Below are 5,985 nucleotides of genomic sequence, written 5' to 3'. Positions count from 1 at the left end.
AGCTGAATCCACACTCCAGGCAAGAGGTGGGAAAATGAATTAATGAAAATGTTCTCAAATCATTATGACGATGTTTGTATTCAAAACTGAAAATCCTAAAAACGATAATTGCAAGTACAGTTTAAGTAATTAGATTACATGGTGTATGAAATATGTTTCATTAAGACTGACATGAAGATAAAAACGTGGAATGGCAATTTAAGTTTTTTGTCCTTATTGAGGAGGTACACACAAGCCGCAGCGCGCATGCGGAGGTCCGAGGAGCACTTTGTGGAGTGGGTCCTCCCCTTCCACCGTGTGGCTGCCAGGATCAAACTCAAGTCATCAGGAATGGCTGCAGGCACCTGACTCACTGAGTCATCCTGACACCCCCGGAACATGAGGCTTGGTGCTGTGAGGCTCACGCTGATGGTGACTGGGGCTTGGGGTCCTCACTCCAGTGTGAATTCTCTCTTTTTTGAGTGTGTGTGGGGGGTTTGAGACAGGGTTTCTATGTGGCTTTGAAGGCTGTCCTGGAACTAGCTCTTGTAAATCAGGCTGGTCTCGAACTCACAGAGATCCGCCTGCCTCTGCCTCCCGAGTGCTGGGATTAAAGGCGTGCGCCACCAACCCCCAGCCACAATTCCATTTTAAAAAGGCATAAAAGAGGGGCCGAAAGCCAAGTTCTGGGGTGGGGCTGGATGCATTTTGGGTTGGATATAAGATAGAATCCTGGTGTAGGCACCAGTGTGGGAATCTATCGCAGAGAAGATCCAACCTCATTTGGGGTACTGTCTAGTCGGCCAGGACCCTTAAAGAACAGACACAGAAAGCTAACTGGTCTCTGGGGGCTGGAAGCACTTCCGGCCTGGGGCAGAGAGTTGCGCGGTTGGCTTTTCTGGCTCTAAGGCCTTTGGACTTGGCTCCTTGAAGACCTGCCTGTGTGGGAGTGACTCACAGCAGGGCTTTGGATGCCCCTCCCCCTCCCCCCATGGATTTGCATCCTAGCTAGATAGGCAAGTGTTCTTCACTGAGCTATGTTCCCAGCCTCTGCCCACAGCATCTCAGGTGCCTGCAACTGTAAGCTGGATGCACTCAGATAACCCCGCTGATGCACCGATGACTGTATTCATTCCATTTTTGACACAGGGTTTCTCTGGGTAGCTTTGGAGCCTATCCTGACACTCACGCTGTAGACCAAGCGGACTCGAACTCACAGAGATGCACCAGCCTCTACCTCCCGAGTGCTGGGATTAAAGATGTGCGCCACCGCTACTGGGCATATTGACCTATTTCTTTAAGAACACCATTCATCTTTTCAAGACTGTTATGTTTGTGCGAGGGTTGTTACTATAGCTGGGTGTTTATGCTTGCAAAGATGTGTGCTGTGTAAACTCAGGTGGCTGTGAAGTGTTCTGTCATGCTTATAATGTGCTTCAGATGAGTCCTCTTTTCATCATGTAATTATCTGAGCGTGTGGCACACATCTGTAATTCTAGGACTTAGTAAGTGGAGGCAGGATGATCAGGAGTTCAAGGCTAGCCTTGGCCACATGAGCTCTTATCTGAAAAAAAAAATTAGGATTTCAGCATTCAGGGTTATGGCATTGGGAACTGTTTATTTTTCAGGACCACGGCCCTAACCCAGGCCCCCACTGGCAGTGTGGCAAGCCAGTGTCACAGATTAAATCAAGAGAGAGAGAGTAATCTGCAGTCCAAGGACATCCATTTTTTTCATGTGGGGCTTGAGGATATCCCTCTCTTGCAAACACTCCACTCCACCTCTTTCCAAAGAACTCTAGATGGAGTCTGCAAGATGGTTCTGTAGGTAAAAAAACAAAAATCACATGTTGTACAAAGCCCATGACCTGAGTTTGATCCAGAGAACCCAGGTGGTGGAAAGAAAGGTTGTTCTCTAACATGTTTTAAAAGCTCCACACAGAACCTCCCTGCAGCACCACTCTGTGTGTGCATGTGTGTGTGTGTGAGTGTGCATGTGAGTATGTGTGTGTGTAAGAGAGAATGTGTGTATTAGTGTGTGTATATGAGAGTGTGTGTTTGTGTGTGGAGTGTGTACATGTATGTGTGAGTGTGTGTGTATGTGTATTTTTGTGTGAGAGTGTGTGTATGAGAGTTTATGTATGTGTGCCTGACAGCTGGAGATCAACCTTGGGTGTCATTTTTTAAGGACAATCCACCTAGGTACTGGACCTGGGTCCTGTGCGAGAGCAGCCAGTGCTGCTCACTGCTGGGCCATGTCTAGCTCCGCATCTTACTCTTTGAAACAAGGTCTCTTGCTGGCCCCGGGGCTCACTGATACAGCTGGGCTGGCCACGTAGTGGACCCCAGGGATCTACCTGTCCACCTGCCCAGCACAGCGATTAGAAGAGGTGCTATTACAGCTGGGCTTTGTTTTACTCAGATCCAGGGACCCTGCCCAAGCCTGCCACCTGAGTCATCTGTGTGTCTCCCAGCCTGGCCACTCAGCTTTCATGCATCCGTGACAGCTGTGAGAAAGTGGTTGCAGCCAGTTGTGGTGGCTCTCTCCTGTAATCCCAGTGCTCCAGAGGCTGCAACACAGGAGTTCCAGGAATTCCAGGTCAGCCTGGGCTATGATGTGAGGCCCTGTCTCAAAACAAAACAAAACAGAAAAACCCTTTAGGATCTGGCTACTCCGAGTAAGTCAAAAGCCTGGAAATTTCCACAGAAAAAATAAATCTGGCTAAAGAGACATTTCCCCATGACAGGAATAAAGGCGATAATGGGTTAACAAAAGATCCGGAACACCCAGCCATCTGAAGCAGCTACCAGCACCTTCCCCAGCCAGCAAACAAACCTCCGGGATCGCCAGTTTGCAGCTTGTCTTTCCTGCCTAGGAAACCCAGTGGCCTGACTGCAGCAGCCTGACCCAGGAAGCCGGCTTCAGTCACCTCTGATTTCACGTCCCGTTATGCGCTCGCTTGGACAAAGTGTCCAGAGCTAGTACAGCAATAACTCTAAACTTCAAAAATCTCAGGAAAAAAAAAATAAGGAGTTGCCTCAGGGAACTGCATGTACCGCATAAAGTGGATCATGTTTCCAACCCCTCCTCCACTCACTGCTTCCGAAACAGAAGTCCGAAAAGCCAGGAAATCAACAGAGGAACAGATAAACAGAAGCTGCCTGGGAACCACTGGCTCAACCAGTGTCTCCAAGCGCTGGCTCCCTGTGTCGGGGACCTCTTCAAAGGCATGTGGCTGGAGCCTGCCTTTTGTGACCTTGCTGCCCTTTGTCTGATCCTAAGATGAAGGCCTGGAGCCAGTGTCTGCACGCGGGGCAGTCTGAGGAGAGTAGTAGCAGGGACTTGAGAGACAAAGGGAGGCTAAAACTCAGCCACAAGTCACTAGCTGTGGACTGGTAACCTAACCGGGCAAGAGGCTTTCCTCATCTGTGAGCTGGGAACAATACCAACATTTACCTCAGATTTGTTGTAATAATGAAATGAGAACATAATCTAGATTGTTCCTGTCCCTCCTTTCCAGAAACCAATTCTGGTTCTCTTCTTCCCTGCTGTCTTTTTTTTCTTTAAAAATATCGCGCACGCGCGTGTGTGTGTGTGTGTGTGTGTGTGTGTGTGTGTGTGTGTGTGTGTGTGCGCGCGCGCGTGTGTAGTACACAGAGGCCAGAGGAGAATGGATCCTGCTTCATTGCTCTACCTTACCACCGTGAGCCTCCAGCTACGCTGGGTGCCAGCAAGCTGCAGAGATCCCCGTCTCACTTCTCACCCCACTGATAGGGTTACAGGCACCCACTCCACACCCCGGATCTGGGGTCCTCGAGATTTTCTTCCCTGTTTGGCCATCTCCCAGCCTTCTTTCTGGGGTTGTTTCTTTGTGTGTTTGTTTTTAGGCAGAATCTTACTGTATCTCATACTGACCTGCAACTCACTCCACAGCCCAGGCTGGCCTTGAGCTCACCTCAGCTCTCTGAGTGTGCTGGGATTGCAGGCATGTGATTCCAAACCTGTCCCAATTCTACTTATCCTTCCAGAGTTTTGTTTTAAAAATAAAAGCAAATTAACTATTTGTATGTATAGTATATGTCTTTCATCTCTTTACTTCCAAAGAGGAACATATAAATGGCCTGTGCCTTGCCTTTCTACCAACCCATCCTGGAAATCTTTCATCTCTCCTCCCTTCAGCACTATGACATACTAGTGGGTGGTGATAGCATAGTTTATTTACCGCCCTTTATGGTAAGACTTATGGATTATTTCCAAACTGGTTTGGTTTATTACAAATGGCAGTCGTTTTTGGTAACATGATAAATAAAAGATCCAAAGACTGATACTGGGGTTCAAGCTGAAGACCAGAGAGGCAAAGCAGCCAAGCCAGTAAATCTGACCTCCACCCGGCTGAAATGGCTATGCTGTCTCCAGGAATCCTCAGAGGCAAAAGGCTCTCAAATCCTGTCTACACCTCCTTTTATTCCTTTCTCCACCCAGCCATATCACTCCCGTCTCCACCTGGGATTAAAGGCCTGATCCCAGGTGCTGGGATCACGTTTGTGTGAGCTGTTTCTTTTAGGACTGGATCAATTTCATGTAGTCAGCATGGCCTAGAACTCATGGAGATCCGTGCACCTCTTAAACCTGAGTCCTGGGATTAAAGGTGTGTACCACCACTGCCTGGCTTCTACAGCTAACTAGTATGGCTACCTTGCTGTTTTAATCTCCAGTGGCTTTAATAAATTATAAACAATCTATCACACAGTTTTCCTTTGATGTATATTGCCATTATGCTATTTGACTGTATGGCTAAGGAGTTGATGGCTTTGAAAATTTTAAGAGTAATTTTACTGTTGTATAATTTTCTGAACTTGTAATTTTGATACTTTTTGCTCAACCATGACATTTTTTTATTCTCAACAAGGTGTAAGGGTTTGAGTGGGACTTTCAGAAGATGATTTGTCTTGTGCTCAGCATTCCTTAGTCGCCTATAGTTCTTGGTTTAGAGGTGGGGCCCCATGACCTGCCCCCCACCATTTTAGCATGCCCATTGGTGTCACATTTCTTTTGGTTTTGTTTAGGCAACCATATTGTTCAGGTATCATGGGTGAAGCCCTGTGTCATTTCTGCAAGACAAAATCTCACAGCACATTTCCTGGTGGTCTGCCTCCCATAACCCTCCTGCTCCCTCCTCCATGAAGACCCCTGAACTTCAGGTGTAGGCGTTGTGTTGCAGACATAGCTATCAGTTGGAGCTCAGCTCTCTGTGATCACTTGTTCTCTGCATTTTGGCTGGCTGTGGTTTTCTGCAGTGGTCTCTGTTGCAGGGTCCTGATGGGTGTCCCTTGGGGGTGGGGTAAAGTAGGCGCTACACCAACTACATAGGCACCAGGAACAAGTTGAGACAGTAACTCAGTTTGTTGCAGGCAGGGGTGAGCCTTATAAACCCCCCAACCCGGCCCCAGGGAGGAGATTCACTGAGCTGGCATCTGCAGAGGTGGTGTGGTCACTGTCCATAGGTCCACGGCATCTCTCGTCAGACTCTCTGGCAGACCCAGGAGACATCTACCTTGCATGCTTTTACTGTCAGTCTAGGCTGTCAGGAGGTATCTACCATGCATGCTCTAGGCCAGCTGTCAGGCCCATTGAGGTTTAGTTTTCCCACAGGTCTCTGTCTCCAGAGTTCTGGGGTTAAAGGCATGTACCACTAGCTACCATGAAAAGGAATTCTTCCCTTAGCAAACAGAGTCTTGTTTAATGGAATGCCTGGGCTGACCATTTCTTAAGACGGTTCTGCAAGCCGGGCGGTGGTGGCGCACGCCTTTACTCCCAGCACTCGGGAGGCAGAGGCAGGCGGATCTCTGTGAGTTCGAGGCCAGGCTGGACCGACAGCCTCCAAAACAATATAGAGAAACCCTGTCTCGTAAAAGCCAAAAAAAAAAAAAAAAAAAAAAAAAAAAGACGGTTCTGCAAGAGGGAGAGATGGCTCAGTGGTGAAGAGCACTGACTGCTCTTCTAGAG

At 48.2% G+C, this 5,985-nt stretch overlaps 1 long non-coding RNA gene across 1 annotated transcript; it reads right to left on the bottom strand.

Moving 5' to 3' along the window:
• Positions 1-1,577: 1,577 nt before the first annotated feature.
• LOC110340147 lies at positions 1,578-3,404 on the bottom strand. Its single transcript, XR_005875340.1, has 4 exons — positions 3,077-3,404; positions 2,815-2,989; positions 2,429-2,603; positions 1,578-1,800 (listed from the first exon to the last, which is right to left on the bottom strand). It is a non-coding gene; the product is annotated as an uncharacterized LOC110340147 (long non-coding RNA).
• Between the last annotated feature and the right edge of the window lie 2,581 nt (positions 3,405-5,985).

The sequence above is a fragment of the Mesocricetus auratus genome, unplaced genomic scaffold (genome assembly GCF_017639785.1).
Source record: "Mesocricetus auratus isolate SY011 unplaced genomic scaffold, BCM_Maur_2.0 Super-Scaffold_6730, whole genome shotgun sequence".
Lineage (NCBI taxonomy): Eukaryota > Metazoa > Chordata > Mammalia > Rodentia > Cricetidae > Mesocricetus > Mesocricetus auratus.
Note: the sequence above shows the minus strand (reverse complement) of the source record. Positions and strands in the feature narration are given on the sequence as shown.